At 43.6% G+C, this 16865-nt stretch overlaps 1 protein-coding gene across 2 annotated transcripts in view; it reads right to left on the bottom strand.

Moving 5' to 3' along the window:
- Positions 1 to 16445, bottom strand: part of CYSLTR2 (cysteinyl leukotriene receptor 2) — a 67473-nt gene extending 51028 nt beyond the window's left edge. Inside the window, exons 1-4 of one of the 2 annotated variants that reach the window (XM_067016693.1) lie at positions 16433 to 16445; positions 10139 to 10329; positions 8894 to 9071; positions 7201 to 7307 (exon numbers count right to left, since the gene is read on the bottom strand). The gene's annotated coding sequence lies outside the window, so the exon portion shown is untranslated. The remainder of the gene's footprint in view (positions 1 to 7200; positions 7308 to 8893; positions 9072 to 10138; positions 10330 to 16432) is intronic. The other variant, XM_067016692.1, reaches the window with a different exon arrangement.
- Between the last annotated feature and the right edge of the window lie 420 nt (positions 16446 to 16865).

A 16865-nucleotide genomic window follows, 5' to 3' on the forward strand; every position in this document is an offset into this window, starting at 1 on the left:
TTCCAAAGGAGTGAAGTTAGAAAAATCATCAAGTGACCTCTGAGGATGTGTTCACCTGGGTCTGCCACTGCTAAGTCACCCAGATCTAGAGTAGTTGGTCAGCGAGCAGATGCCAAAGCTGACCTTGTGTTCGCTATGTGAGACAATCCCCTTGACCCCACTTTTGTGAGGCTGCCATCTTGTTCCAAGGCTATTATTTGGAAGGGTGAGTGGAAGGAAGGAAGGAAGGAAGGAAGGAAGGAAGGGAGGGAGGGAGAGAGAAGGCAGGGAGGGAGGGAGGGAAAGAAAGAGTAAACTATATCCAGCAACAGTCAGAATATGGTTTAATTTTCCTTGGGCCTCCTTATCTAAATTTGAGGGGGGCAGTAGACACAAGTAGTGACATATTTCCTGAATGGAACTATAATTATACTTATTGTTACAAAGAGAACATCGGGGGGGGATGGAGTGTATGTGGTGAAGTCCAGGCAGATTGGCAGCCTGCGTCCTGGAGGGAGAGGGCCTGGGTTCAAGCTCCTGCAATCCCATCCATAGCTGTATGATCTTGGGGACATTATATTATCTCTCTATGCTTCAATTTCCTTATAAAAGGTGGTATCTACCTCACTGAGTTTTGTGAGGCTTGGAGAAATAATCATACGTAAAACCCTTTGCACATCGTAAACACTGAAAAAATGTTGGCTGTTGTCATAATAATTATAATTATTATCACCTTCAAAAGCCTAGGGGCACAGAGTAGGAGCAGGAGTGAGAGTGGAGGGAAAGGAAGAGCTGGCTGCTATCAGCAGTAAGTGATCGATCACCCAACACTGAGAGTTGAGTGAAGAGAAACCAGCAGCCAAAGTCAGACTGAGAAATTCCACTGTGTTCCCCCACGAGAGGTCCTGGCATTGATGGAGGGCGAAGGCAGTGTCCAGCATGACCTGGGACTGGGGTGTCAGGAGTGGGTAGACCAGGAGGTGCCTGGTGAACATGTGCAGCTGCATTGTATTTGCTCCAAAGAACATGGAGCCACAGCCCAAGCCAGAGGCTCTGACCTGTCCTGCAGCTCTGACACCTGCCCTGGGGTTGTGGAAGCACCTTGGGAACAGGCAGTGTGACCAGGCTGTTCTTCTCTGGCCATTTGAGTCCAAGCAGTCATAGTTATAGGATCCAGCTGGAGGCTGACGGGCCCTGATGTCACAGCTTGGTTAGCGTTCCTTCCTGAACAGAAAATGGTTTAAACTCACTTATGGGAAATGCAGACACACTGTCAGAAATGAGGGGTTGAGGGTAATCATGAGTTAAGAATAACAAGCAGAGTTGTGATGGTTGGGCCTGATGTAAAACTAGAGGAAATTGGAGGTAGTTTGAGAAACGTACTCCAAATGAGAGGTCCTTTCCTTGGACAGTGTTACAAAATGAATACAGACACTTGTGAGGTTAAATAACACAGCGCCCAGCTGCTCAAACCTCATCCTCAGACAAACGTGGCTTTGAACCTCCACCGTGCCACTTGGAAGCTGGATGTCGCTGGGTGAGTTACCTAATCACACTAAAATTAGGTTTTCTCCTCTGTAATTTGGGGCCAAAAATAGTACCAATCTCAGAAGGTTATTATAAGTGTTAAATGAAAGAACGGATGAAATAAATCTGGCAGATAGTAGGAGCTCAATAAATTTTACCTACTGTCTTAAGTGACCACATTTCTTTGTCATATTCATTTCCTATGAAAGGGTAAGTGACTTTGAGGGTTATGCTAAGAAGCCTAACAAATGCTTTTTCAACATCAGAATGACTTCCAGATATCCAGTTATAGCGTCCATGTAAATATTTTGCTGATATAGTGTCTATAGAATGGCCAGGATAAGGAGTTCACTGTCGATATGCCCATGACTCCCAATTACATCTCTAGCTCAGACCTCTCCCTGAATTACCATAGATTTCTATTATCTATTTTCTACTCAACATCTTCAGTTGGATGTCTGAAAGACAACTTAAACATGTTCAAAATCAAACATCTAGCCTTCATATCCCAATCTGCTATGCACATAGCCTCCTCATTTCAATTAATGACAACACTAACCTTCCAGGTTTTCAGGTGAAACACCTTGAGACATCCTTGATGCCTCTCTTTTTGACTCCCAATATGTCAGGAAATACTTTTACTCAGATTTCAAAATGCGTCCAGAGTCGGGCCTCTTCTCACTACTCTTCTATTACAACTCAGGTCTAAGCCACTAACATCTCTCACCTGAATTGCTGCCACTGCTGCTTTTGTTTTTTTAACATCTTTATTGGAGTATAACTGCTTTACAATATTGTGTTAGTTGCTGCTGTATAACAAAGTGAATCAGCTATACCATGTACATACATCCTCATATCCCCTCCCTCTTGCATCTCCCTCCCTCCCACCCTCCCTATCCCACCCCTCTAGGTGGTCACCAAGCACCGAGCTGATCTCCCTGTGCTATGAGACTGTTTCCCACTAGCTATCTGTTTTACATTTGGTAGTGTATATATGTCAATGCTACTCTCTCACTTCTTCCCAGCTTCCCCTTCCCCATCTCTGTGTCCTCAAGTCCATTCTCTATGTCTGCGTCTTTATTCCTGTCCTGCCCCTAGGTTCTTCAGAACTTTTTTTTTTTTTTTTTAGATTCCATATATATATGTTAGCATAAGGTATTTGTTTTTCTCTTTCTGACTTACTTCACTCTGTGTGACAGTCTCTAGGTCCATCCACCTCACTACAAATAACTCCATTGTGTTTCTTTTTATGGCTGAGTAATATTTCACTGTATATACGTGCCACATCTTCTTTATCCACTCATCTGTCACTTAGGTTGCTTCCATCTCTTGGCTATTGTAAATAGTGCTGCAATGAACATTGTGTACATGTCTCTTTTTGAATTATGGTTTTCTCAGGGTGTATGCCCAGTAGTTGGATTGCTGGGTCATAGGGTAGTTCTATTTTTAGTTTTTTAAGGAACCTCCATACTGTTCTCCATAGTGGCTGTATCAATTTACATTCCCACCAACAGTGCAAGAGTGTTCCCTTTTCTCCACACCCTCTCCAGCATTTATTGTTTCTAGAGTTTTTGATGATGGCCATTCTGACCGGTGTGAGGTGATACCTCATTTTAGTTTTCATTTGCATTTCTCTAATGATTAGTGATGTTGAGCATCCTTTCATGTGTGTGTTGGCAATCTGTATATCTTCTTTGGAGAAATGTCTATTTAGGTCTTCTGGCTTTTTTTGGATGGGGTTGTTTGTTTTTTTGATATTGAGCTGTGTGAGCTGCTTTTATATTTTGGAGATTAATTCTTTGTCAGTTGCTTCATTTGCAAATATTTTCTCCCATTCTGAGGGTTCTCTTTTCATCTTGTTTATGGCTTCCTTTGCTGTGCAAAAGTTTTTAAGTTTCATTAGGTCCCTTTATTTTTTATTTTATTTCCATTTCTCTAGGAGGTGGGTCAAAAAGGATCTTGCTGTGATGTATGTCATAGAGTGTTCTTCCTATGTTTTCCTCTAAGAGTTTGATAGTGTCTGGCCTTACATTTAGGTCTTTAATCCCCTTTGAGTTTATTTTTGTGTATGGTGTTAGGAAGTGTTCTAATTTCATTCTTTTACATGTAGCTGTCCAGTTTTCCCAGCACCACTTATTGGAGAGGCTGTCTTTTCTCCATTGTATATTCTTGCCTCCTTTATCAAAGATAAGGTGACCATATGTGTGTGGGTTTATCTCTGGGCTGCCACTACTTCTTAGCTGGATTCCCTGCTGCCACCCTTGACCCTTGTTGAGGTGTGGAATTGTGTCCCCAGAAAAGATTTGTTGAGGTCCTAACATCCAGTACTTGTGAGTGTGACCTTATTTAGAAATAGGGTTTTTGCAGGTATAATTAAGTTAATATGAGGTCATATTGGATTAGGGTGGGCCTTCATCCAATGACTGCTGTCCTCAATAAGGAGAAGGATATTTGGAGACACAAAGACATAGGGAAGAAGGCCATGTGGAGACAGAGGCAGAGATTGGAATTTTGCTACCACGAGCCAAGGAACATCAAGGAAGGCCAACAACCACCAGAAGCTGGAAGCGGTCAAGAAGGATTCTTCCAGGGAGCATAGCCCTGCTGACACCTTGATTTCAGACTTCTAGCCTCCAGAACTGTCAAGGAATAGATTTTTATTTTAAGCCACCCAGTTTGTGGCACTTTGTTAGGGCAGCCCAAGGAAGTGAATACAGCCCTCTACAGTCTAGATCAACACAGACCCAAGAGTGATCCTTTTAAAAGGTGTTTCCAATCATATCACTCCTTCAGTCAAAACCCTCTAATATCCTCCGTGTCGAAGTGCTTACAGTTGCTGACTTACAGTTGCAGATCCTCTACAATCTCCTCTTCCTGCCTCCACCTCTCCCTTAATCCTCACTAGCTGTATGGCTTCTTACTGTTTCTTGTACAAGCCAAGCATGCTCCCACCATAGGGCCCCTGCCTCTGCCTAGAAAGCTCCTCCCCAATACCCATATGGTTCCTCCCTCACCTGCCTCAAGTCTTTGCTAAGGTGTCATTTTCTCAGTGAGGTATACCTTGACCACCATTTAAAACTGTAATCTACTTGGGAATTCCCTGGCAGTCCAGTGATTAGGACTTTGCACTTTCACAGCCAAGGGCCCTGGTTAGGGTTAGGGTTTGGGCCCTGGTCAGGGAACTAAAATCCCACGAGCCATGTGGCCAATAAATAAATAAAATTGTAATCTACCAATCCCTACACTCACCAAACTTGTTATTCTCTATTTTTTCCATTTTGCACAGCATCCTTTCACATATCATCTATTTTACCAATCTATTATGTCTTCTCCTCAAGCTAGAATATAAGTGCCTCCGAATAGGTGCCGCCAGCCGCGGCGGGTCCTCAAAGGGCAGCAACAATCGACGAGAGGGGGTAGGGAACTGAACGCACCAAGGTATGGGATCAGAAGGGCACAAGCAACTGGTGGTTGCAAGGCAAGTTTAACAACAAAGCGTAGCCATATATATACACCCCTAAAGCAGCGAATTTGCTTAGTCACCATCTTATCGGCATCAGCTGGTTGATTGGCTTCTCGGCTTCTCCCTCAAAGGCACCAATTTCCCCTCCAGGGTTGCTTTTCCTACCTTTAGGGAACAACCAGGGACTCCCAGTAACTGAGCAGGTCCCTGGAGCGATCTGGCCAATGGCCATTTCCTTTTTTTACGTTCATACCATAAAGTCCAGGATGCGTACCAAGGAGAGTACAATCGGGCCCTGAGGCTTATGAGGGTCTTAATGGCACCTTCCTCAGAGGGCAATGCTCGCCACATTTCCCCCTATTTTTTAAAGCTTGATAATGCAATTTCAACCCATACACCTCCTGACGAAGAGCAGCGAGACGGCCAACAATAAAGCATAATAAACAAGGTAATGCAATTAACATCAACAATACACATGACCCCACGGTAATCAATCCTGTGAGTCCATTTTGAAACCAGTGCATTGGGTTTAACCATTGAAGCTGACCCCAAGAGTCCTTGAATTAATTGTTGGGGCCCGTCTTCTTGAATTGCTTGTTATTTCCGCATTAAGTTTTTGTATGTCCATACTAATGTATCCATCAGTCCATACACTTAAAAAGTGCATTTTTACTTTGTTCCAATCCCAGTCAGTTTCATTATAAGCGTGTTGAGTCACACAAATCCAAGTATATTTAGCATGGCAAATCAAACGCATTTTCAATTTTAAAGCCATAACTTGGTCTCCTAAACCTATGAGAGCATTTTTAAACTCATCAACCTCAGTTTTTAGTTGAGTATCAATATGACTTTGTAATGCTAATACTGGTATTTTTAGACAATTGATTAACATAATGTGCTTGTTGTACAGTTTTACTTAATGCTAAACCGGCGGTAACGGCTGTGGCTGTTAAAGCAGCTAAGGCTAATATGCTACATATTAATATTCCAATGAATCGTTTAGGTCTTTTTAAAGCTTCAGATAATTCTAGCCAAGCTTGCATGCTAGTACTATGATACCACGGTTCAGATATATTTACAGGCAGCATTACATAGGAAGGTTGTTTTAACATAACAGAAAAAGTTCCTTTCATAGGCAGAATGCAAGTACTAAAAATACAATTCTGACAAGTTATATTATATCCTAAGGAACCAGAAGTAAACTCAATCTGTAAATCTCCTATTAGCAAGGCATATGAGGGTGTAACACAAGTAATAACCGGTTGATAAGAATAAGACAATGCAAACTTCCCAAAATCCCAATGCTTATAAAAAACCAAACTATTATTAGTAACAGAAACTGAAGAAATTAAAATGGTACCATTATTATAATTTAAGGTGCACCAGATTTGAGAATTCAAAATCAGATTGGGGAAAATCATAAGGAAAAAAAGAGGGCAACTTCAAACTTGTAACAGCTTTAACTAGCTTTAAACTATGGCCGGCCAGTAAAGTCCCTTGTCCTCCTACATATACTTCAACACAAAAATAGTATCTTTGACTTTGCAGCTTCTATTAGAGCTCCACTTTCAGCTTTATGATTAGACCCATCTTTGTTGCTGTAATTACCAGTCTCATTCTTTCCATTATTGTTGCCCTGTGAAATCATTTTTTCTAGAACAGCAAAAAGATGTAAAGCTTTCACAGCTTGGTAGGTTAATATATACAGGTCTACGAGCAAAAAACACACTGCTTGGGCAAATTTTTCTTCAAAAGGTTCTATGAACTGATAAAGTTTTTCACCAACAGATATGGCTTCTGTATACTGTTGGACATGATACAGGATGACTGCTTGATTGTAATACAACATACTGTTTTCAACATCATCTAATCCATCCATTTCCTCAACAGCCGAGTGCACCTGATTCTTCAACTGGTTAAGTGTCTGTCTTAAACTATCTGTTGTTGTCTGGTTACTTTTGAAAAACTCAGCTACTGCCTTATTCAAAATTATTTTATAATCGTCTTTGTTTATATCTTGTAGGCAGGCAAGATGTTGCAGACAGACATCATAATTTCCAGCTATGAAAGCCTGGAAAACACTGGTGGACAACTCCTCTTGATCAGTGACCTCAGGTCGCTCTTTGGATACTTTTTGTCCCATATTTTTTTACTTCTGACTATTGCCCCGAGTTACTATCAATTTTACTATGTGGCCACACTTTCACTCTTAACTCCGGGGATTCACCTACCGAGATTCAGATGTCCCTCTCGTCCGGTCCCTGTTCGGGCGCCACTTGCCGCCAGCCGCGGCGGGTCCTCAAAGTGCAGCAACAATCGACGAGAGGGGGGTAGGGAACTGAATGCACCAAGGTATGGGATCAGAAGGGCACAGACAACTGATGGTTGCAAGGCAAGTTTAATCACAACGCGTAGCCGTATATCTACCCCTAAAGCAGGGAATTTGCTTAGTCACGCCTTATCGGCATCAGCTGGTTGATTGGCTTCTCGGCTTAGTCACGCCTTATTGGCATCAGCTGGTTGATTGGCTTCTCGGCTTAGTCACGCCTTATTGGCATCAGCTGGTTGATTGGCTTCTCGGCTTCTCCCTCAAAGGCACCAATTTCCCCTCCAGGGTTGCTTTTCCTACCTTTAGGGAACAACCAGGGACTCCCAGTAACTGAGCAGGTCCCTGGAGCGATCTGGCCAAAGGCCATCTCCTTTTTTTACGTTCATACCATAAAGTCCAGGATGCATACCAAGGAGAGTACAATCGGGCCCTGAGGCTTATGAGGGTCTTAATGGCGCCTTCCTCAGAGGGCAATGCTCGCCACAAATGGGGAGTTCTGCCTGTTTTGTTCATGAAAGCTGACACGCAGAACGAACTTAGTAAATATTTGTTGCATGAGTGAGCCAAAATGAATGAATGATTCTGTTGGGGCAAAACTGTGATTCCATAACAAGGCATCTTAAGGTAGATAATCCTCCTCCCAATGGCCTGTGAAGACTGAATTCTTGGGTCAATGTATTTTTAGGCCATGTCCCCCAGATCCAATTTAAACTAGGATCTTTCCAAGTTAATCAAATGAGGATTAAATGAGAAAATGTATGTAAATGCAGCTAACATTGTTCCTGGCACAGAATAGTTTCCAATAAATTAAGTTTCTAACCACCCCCCTTTCTGATAAGCACAGGATTTGATTATCCTGAAGGAGGGTCTAGGGCTTCTTTAATATGAGTCCTTCTAGTGACAAGGACAAAGTTATGTGGGGCCAGGGGCTTCCTTGGTGGCGCAGTGGTTGAGAGTCCGCCTGCCGATGCAGGGGACGCGGGTTCGTGCCCCGGTCCGGGAAGATCCCACATGCCGCGGAGCGGCTGGGCCCGTGAGCCATGGCCGCTGAGCCTGCGCGTCCGGAGCCTGTGCTCCGCAGCGGGAGAGGCCACAGCAGTGAGAGGCCCGCGTATCGCAAAAAAAAAAAAAAAAAAGTTATGTGGGGCCATGGCATCAGATGGCTCCTGGCACCTACACCAGAGACTGCTCTTCTAGACTTGAGGGTAAGCAATGACATGCTGGCATGCCAACATGAGGGACACGCAGAGCCATAGTGGTAAGGTATGGAAATTCTGTTCCTGCAACAACAGGACTTCTTGCTCCATGGGGGGATAATTTTTGCTGTTAAGGACCTAGTCCTTGCCCCTCAGTGCCTTCTGGCATTTTGTGTCAAAGCACGGCATCAACACAGAGGACCCAGAGGAAAGAGAGACAGTGGTTCTGTTCACCACCGTGCACGGACACAGTGGGTGCCGCTAGACACAGCCTCCCATTGTGGGACCCCCAGCCCCTGGGACTGACCTTTCCAGGAGGCAATGAAGTCACTCAGCCATAGCTGTCTTAGTGGAAAGACATGTGTATCTCTTAAAGGAGAGCTTAGGTAGCTCACTTACTCTAATTCATACTTCTCTCTTCTTATCCTTTTGCACTGAAATCATGCAAGATTTCATAGAATCTCTCTCTGAAGTTCATCCTCCATTGAGTTCGTGGTCACCATGTTGATAAAATATAAAACCATACCCTGGAATCCCTGAAAGCAGTACAGTATCTTGATGAAGCATTTACAATTTTCTAGGAAAAGAGAAATTTCAAATTAGAAAAAATTCTCACTCTTATGTATATGTTATCTCATTTAATCCTCTCAGGAGGTGGGTATTACCATTTTATAGATGAAAGCAATGGACTAGATAAATTCAGAAAATAGCACAAGTTTGCTGTCTTAGTTTCCTAGTGCTCCATAAACAATTGCCACAAACTTAGTGGTTTAAGACAACAGAAATGTATCCTCTCAGAGTTTTTGAAGCCAGAGGTCCAAAATCAAGGTGTCAGCAGGGATGGCTGCTACTGCAGCACCTAGGAAAGGATCCTTCCTCGCTTCCCTCCTAGCTTCCGGTGGCAGTAGCCAACCTAGACATTGCTTGGCTTGTAGATGCATCGCTCCAATCACTACTTCCCTCTTCACAAGGCCTTCCCCTTTGTGTGTCTGTGTGTATGTTAATTCTCCCTAGCCTTTCTCTTAGAAAGACACCAGTCATTGGATTTGCATCTTACTCTAAGTCCGGGATGATCTCATCTCTAGATCCTTAACTTAATGATATCTACAAAGAACTTATTTCCAAATAAGGTCACATTTGCAGGTATCAGGGATTAGGACTTGGACATATCTATGGGGGAGGGCACAAGTCAACCCACTATAGTCACTAAGAAGTGGCAAAGCCAAGACTCAAAACAAATTCTATCGATTTTAGTATTCTAGGTCCATACAGCCTTCCACAGTGATCCCAGAGGAACAATCATAAACCACTTTAGATTTGCAGCTGGATTGAAGACAAGTGCGTCTTATGAGTGGTCTTCCTTTCCTAAGAGAAAATTTTTATTTTAGCTTTTCCCATTATTTCTCTGGATCCAAATGGAATGTACTTGGAGTCAAGTCCTTCTGAGAATTTCTTGGGAAATATGTGGGAGGGTTATTGTAATGTTAAGTGCGCTTTGCATCATCTCTCTTCCTACAAGGCATTGAAGTTATTCTGAGAAAGAATCCAAGTGCACATGACAACAGAGATTCTGACCGCAGTGCTCTGGTGCATGCTGAATTTGTAAAGATGCTCCTGGCATGGGAAAGAGTGCTCTAGAATTACCTGTTATGTCTGAAGTTTTTGAACAATAAGAATTCATTTGGGTGGCTTCCCTGGTGGCACAGTGGTTGAGAGTCCGCCTGCCGATTCAGGGGACACGGGTTCGGGCCCCGGTCCGGGAAGATCCCACATGCCGCGGAGCGGCTGGGCCTGTGAGCCATGGCCGCTGAGCCTGCGCGTCCGGAGCCTGTGCTCTGCAACGGGAGAGGCCACAACAGTGAGAGGCCCGCGTACCGCCAAAAAAAAAAAAAAAGAATTCGTTTGGGTACTGTGCAGTAAAGGATTAGTTCAGTAATTCTAGGTTGTCCAAACCCTGCCCATTTCAGAGAAAGCTTTCATTCTTGCTCAGCTCCTAGGAGGTAACCTCTAAGTCATTGGAATATCCTGTCAGATAAAATTGTCTTTGATTACCTAAGGGTCTTTGGCCACACCAGATAGTTTATGCTAACAATGTGACTTAGGATGGGACCCTTGGGCCAGGTGGTATCAAGTCGATCTCTGGAGTTAAGTCAACCACACAAGCAGTCAGCCATGCCTATGTGATAGAACCCCAATAAAAACCCTGGACCCCAAGGCTCAGGTGAGCTTCCCTTATTGGTGATACTTCATGTGCATTGCCACATGTTGTTGCCTACAGAATTAATTGTCCACATGACCCCACTGGGAAAGGACAACTGGAAGCTTGTGCCTGGTCTCTCCTAAAATCCATCCTATGAGCCTTTTTCTGTCATTGATTTTAGTCTATATCCTTTCACTGTCACAAATCATAACCATGATTATAACAGCTTTGCTGATTTCTGTGAGTCTTCTAGTGAATCACTGAACCTGAGGGTGGACCCTGGAAGACCCTCTGGGAATCTGAAGTGAACTCCCAAACACAGGAACTATTGTTTAATAAAAGTCTATAATTTTTTAAACAATGCATGGTTCCACTAACATTCAGTTCTGTCAAAGTCCTGCTGAATTATAAATTCCATTACAGTGAAAACTCTGCCTTTCTATGTTTATCTTTGCATCCCCTCCTCTCCACAATACACATACAGAGCTTTGCAGGTACTAGGTGTTCAATGAGGAGCAAATGGAAATGACATTGAATTCTGCGGCCAGACTGAAGAAAACTCCCCTATAACTGGAGCTGACTCATTAGGCCATTGGTGAGCACTGTTGTCAATACACTTCTAAATGGGATTCAACTCACACAATGAAGATGTGTGCCTCCATTGGATGGATTTTGAATGATAAACTCTCCTAAGGTGGCTCTTTTCCTTGAAGCGTCTGTTTCCTGCCTCTGTGGCTACACAGACAGCACTTAAACCACGGGCAAGGCTGGCATGTCTGAACTCGGCCTGAGTTAGGGAATATACATTCCTTCTTCTCTTCTGTGAACAGGAGATCTCTGTTTGTAATGGACGGTATTGGAGTTACAGCTTCTGCAACGTCTGATGTATGTAGTGATGCCACACCATTCTTATAAGTGGGCAGTCTCCTGAATTGAGGAGTTTAGTGGGAAGGTGATGCTGGGACTGAGCAACTCCTTAAATCGCAGCCTTGGAACTGATGCCATGACTGTTCAAGAAAGACAGCGATGTCCTCAAAGCCTTTTTATTTTACGACTAGAATTTTAGTGGACTCTTCCAGGTTGGTCAAAAGCCATAGTTTTAGAAGAAATAAAGCTGGTTTACTGTGGCAGATGTTAAGGTCTCTCTAGTCATCTAGGGCTAGCATACTTCTCAGGGGTCTCTGTTCTGTTTGCTTTGAGCTAGAATAAAATGTTTTCAGCACGTGAGGCCAAGCAGCAAGCTGATGAACAAATTGGCCAGTGTGCACTAAAACAAAGAGTAGAAGCACTTAACATAGGGTGGAGGCTGTACTCTGCTATCCAGAAATAGTTTAATACTGTTTGCTTTGTTCACGTGTCTGTTTGTTCATCTGTTTGTTTTCTCTTGTATCAACATCTTGACCAGCAAAATTGTTGTGGGTGAAAAATTAAAACAAAACAAAATGAGTCAATCAACTGATTTTTGACCAGGATGCCAAGACAATTAAATGGTTTTTTCAACAAACCATATTGGGACAAATGGATATCCACATGCAAAAGAGTGAAGTCAGCCCCTCACTTCACACCATCACTAACAAAAACTAGCTCAAAGGATCAAAGGCCTAGTGTAAGACTTAAGAATATAAAACTCTTAGAGGAAAACATAAGGGTTAATCTTTGTGACCTTGGATCAGGCAATGGTTTGTTAGCTATGACACCAAAAGCACAAGTGACATTAGAAAAAATTGATTAAAAAATAACAGCACCAAAACTAAAATTGGGGGGCATCAAAAAACACCATAAAGAAAGTAAAAAGACAATCTATAGAATGGGAGAAAAGATTTGCAAATCATATATCTGATAAGGGACTTGTATATATAATATATAAAGAACTCTTACAACTCAATAATAAAAAGAAAAATAAGCCCATTTTAAAATAGGAAAAGGACCTGAATAGACATTTCTGCAAAGAAGATACACAAATGGCCAGTAACCACATGAAAATGTGCTCAACATCATTGGCCATCAGGAAAATGCAAATCAAAACCACAATGAGATACCACTTCACAGCCGCTAAATGGCTAGAATCAAAAAGTCAGGCAGTAACAAATGCTGGCAAGTATGTGGAGAAATTGGAAGCCTCATACACTATTGATGGGAATGTAAAATGGTTCAGCTGCTTTAGAAAATAGTCCGGGAACTCCTCAGATGTTTAAAAATAGAGTCATCTACCATATGATTTAGCAACTCCATTTCTAGGTATAAGCCAAGACAAATGTGTTTACATATGTGTTTACATATCTTAGTTCATTTGGGCTGCTATAACAAAATACCATAGCCTGGATGACCTAAACAGCAAACATGTCTATTTCCCATTGTTCTGGAGGCTGGAACTCTGAGGTCAGGGTACAAGCATGGTTGGGTTCTGGTGAAAGTACTTCTCCTGATTTATAGATGGTATCTTCTTACTGTCTCCTCGAATGGTAGAGAGAGAAAAAGAGAGAGAGAGGGAGCGCGCTATGGTCTCTTCCTCTTCTTGTAAAGGTGCTAATCCCATTAATGAGGCCCCATCCTTATGACATAATTATCTCTATCTCCCAAAGGCCCTACATCCTAATACTATCACTTTGGGAGTTAGGGCTTCAACCAATGGATTTTGGGGGTAAACAAACATTCAGTCCATAAAAACACACATCCATGCAGAAACTTGTAGGCAAACATTCACAGTGGCATCATTCTTAACGGCCAAAAAGTAAAAACAACCCAAATTTATCAACTGATGAATCAATAAATAAAATGTGATATATCTATATAATGGAATATTATTTGGGACTAAAAAGAAATGAAGTACTAATACATGCTGTACAACATGGATGAACTTTGAAATCATCCTGAGTGAAAGAAGAAAGTCACAAAGGACCATATGTTGTATGATTCCATTTATATGAAATGCCCAGAATAGGCAATTCTATAGAGATAGAAAATAGATTAGATAGATTGCCTAGGACTGGAGGAAGTGGGGCAATGGGGGCAGGGTGGGGGGTGGTGATGGCTATGGGATGTGAAGTTTATTTTTAGGGTAATGAAAATATTCTGAAATTGATTATGCTGATGGATGCACAATTTTGTGAATATACTAAAAGTCATTAAACAGTGCACTTTAAATGGATGAATTGTACAGAATGTGATTATATCTCAAAATTATTTCTAAGCTGCTTTTTAAAATAACATACTGGGCTTCCCTGGTGGCGCAGTGGTTGAGAATCCGCCTGCCGATGCAGGGGACACGGGTTCGTGCCCCGGTCCGGGAAGATCCCACGTGCCGCCGAGCAGCTGGGCCCGTGAGCCATGGCCGCTGAGCCTGTGCGTCTGGAGCCTGTGCTCCGCAACGGGAGAGGCCACAACAGTGAGAGGCCCGCGTACCACCTAAATAAATAAATAAAAATAAAAAAATAAAATAAATAAAATAAAATAACATACAGATTGAGTAAATTTTTCAGAAAACCAGTGACTTATGCAAAAAAAAAATCACATAGATTAATCCCTCCCCTATATCTCCCAGCCAAGGAGAAAAGAACCAGCCTTGTTGAGCCAGGCCATTGGCACCAGTCATTGGTGCCTGCCAGACAGACCTGGCGCCAGCCATTGGTGCGAGGCAATCCTTGTTCTAACTCTGCCGAGATCACTCAACCAGTAAAAGGGGAGGTCAGGTCCCCTTGAGGAAGGACCCTACTACGCTGCTAAAAATGTATACTGTTACTCTTTATCCCAGTCTTCTCCAAAGGGACCTTTGGCCTTTTACCAGGTGACTGTGCACTGGGGAAAAGGAAATAATCAGACATTCAGGGGTCACTGGACACCACTAATTCTAGGAGACCTAACACATCACTGTGGTTCACCAGACAGAATGGCGGCTTATGGAGGTCAGGTGACTGATGACATTTTAGCTCAGGTCTGTCTCAAAGTGGGTCCAGTGAGTCCCCAAACCCATCCCGTGGGTATTTCATTTCCAGAGTACGTAATTGGAATAGACATACACGGCAGCTGACAGAATCCCCACGTGAGTGGGGTGTGCACTGAAACCTAGGTCTGGCTGACTCCAGAACCTGTGTTCTCTCCACCATGCCAGATATCTGGAGGGCAAAAGATCAAATTACTAACAAGAGGCTCCAGCAGCCCTGGAATTTATTCCTACTTTCTACACAATGAAGTAGGCTGGTGATCTGCTTTCTCAGTACGGAGCAGACTGAAGCAGCAAAGTAGAAGGGATACAAATTAGACAGAGACATTTTGCAGACAGCCTTGAGGGGTAAACATTGACAGCCCTTAGTGAGACAGAACCTACAGAAAGGTGACAGGAGCTCCTCCTCCAAAAGGTGAAACAGCTGCCCGCCCTCCCTCCCACTCCTCCACCCCGACACGGCCCCCGAGGGTATCCCCATATCAGCCCTTCTCAAACTTGAGTGAACTTCAGAATCACCTGGGGGGAGGGTTAAAAAAGAAGATCCTGGGCCCCACCCCCCAAATTTCAGATTCAGTGGGTCTGGGGGAGCCTGAGGATGTGCCTTTCTAAGACGTTCTGGGTATGCTGTTGCTGCTAACCCAGGACACATTTGGAGAACTGCTGACCTAGATCCTAATCCAGGGCACTAGCCGGTGTTCCCAGTAATTGCTTCTTTTTAAGAAAAGATGTGATTATGTCGGGTCCCTGTGTTATAAGGCAGAGGTGTACAGATGCGTCTAAAATAACTGTGGTCAAAACTAGTTAGAATATAACCTTTTTGGCATTTAAAGAGGTCAGGCTTGGAAAGTGGGAAGACTCATTCCTAAGGAGCCCTGCACACAGATCGCCCGAGGAGGGGGAGGCCTTCCCTCATCACCTTGGCCAGCCTCCCCTGCATCCCTGGTCCCGAGTCCCCAACCTTGCTTTACTTCATCTCACCGCCTTTACCACAACTGGATGTTGCACTGTGTATTTATTTGTTCGTACGTTCATGGTCTGTCTTGCACAAAAAAGTAAGCTCCGTGAAGTCAGCCTCGATTTCTTCTATTCACCATGGATCCCCAGAATCTAGAACAGGCTTGGCACTTGGTAGGGTCTTAATAGTTACTGACTGAGAAAATGAATGATGAAAACATAACATTTTGCTAAAATGTTGGTTAAAGGCAGGGTGTGTGTGTAGTGTGTGTGGTGTGTAGTATGTGTGTATAGTGTGTGTAGTGTGTGTTTGTATAATGTGTAGTGTGTGTGTCTGTGTGTTTTGAGAAGATCCGGACACAGGAAGAGGGCTAACTGTTGGGTGGCTACAAGTCAAGGAAAAGGACCCTCCTCTCTGCACCTGCTTTGAGAAAATGGCATTTGAGGAGAGCAGTAAAGGAGCGGAGGGAAACTGCAGATTGTGAAGAAGCTGTTTCCCTTCTCCATCCAGACGCTGAGAGGGCAAGCCCAGCCTGGGGAAGGGGCAGGAACCCAGCTCAGAGACTCCGGTTCGCCTCCACCTAACCCTAACTTGTTGTCAGGGCCTGGAAGCCCTGCTCAGTTTATCCATCACCCAGTCCACCATCTGTTGGCAAAGACGCAGTGCGCTCCATGGCAGACCAACCGTGACTCCTCAGGACTGCTGAGGAAAGAGGAAAGCTTCTGGTGGTGGAAAAACACCGAAAGAGCAAAACCCCGCCTCCTTGCTCTTCTCCCCTTGTCTTCCAAACAGCATACTGTTTTCCCTCTGGGTTACTCTCCAGGCGGTCCCACCACATACCTTCCTGACACAGAAAGTCAGGGGCTCAGCTAGTCTACCTTCTCCATTGCAAGTGAGATCACGAAGGCCCAGGAAGCAGAGGTCTCTCTCCCAAGTTAGCTGCAGATCCAGGACGAGAATTCAACTCTGTCCATCAAGAGAGCTTTCTTCTACCTGTCCTGTCATCAGCAGGACTTTGAGCTCCTGTGGAGAGAAACTGCCATGTTCATCTGATGGGTACAGTGTTTGGTATATAATAGATCTCAAGAAATACCAGAGAATTAAATATATGAAAGCTCTTTTCTTCTATCTTTTCTTCTGTGTGCTCTGCAAGAGACAGTGTGATTACGGATGACCTAACGAACATCTCCGTTGAGGTTAGTGAGAGAAAGGGACCCAAGAGAGAAACTACGGAGGGACATCCAGGCCTGGGGTAGCTAAGGAAAATCATCAG

This window comes from Kogia breviceps, chromosome 16 (assembly GCF_026419965.1).
Source record: "Kogia breviceps isolate mKogBre1 chromosome 16, mKogBre1 haplotype 1, whole genome shotgun sequence".
Classification (NCBI taxonomy): Eukaryota; Metazoa; Chordata; class Mammalia; order Artiodactyla; family Physeteridae; genus Kogia; species Kogia breviceps.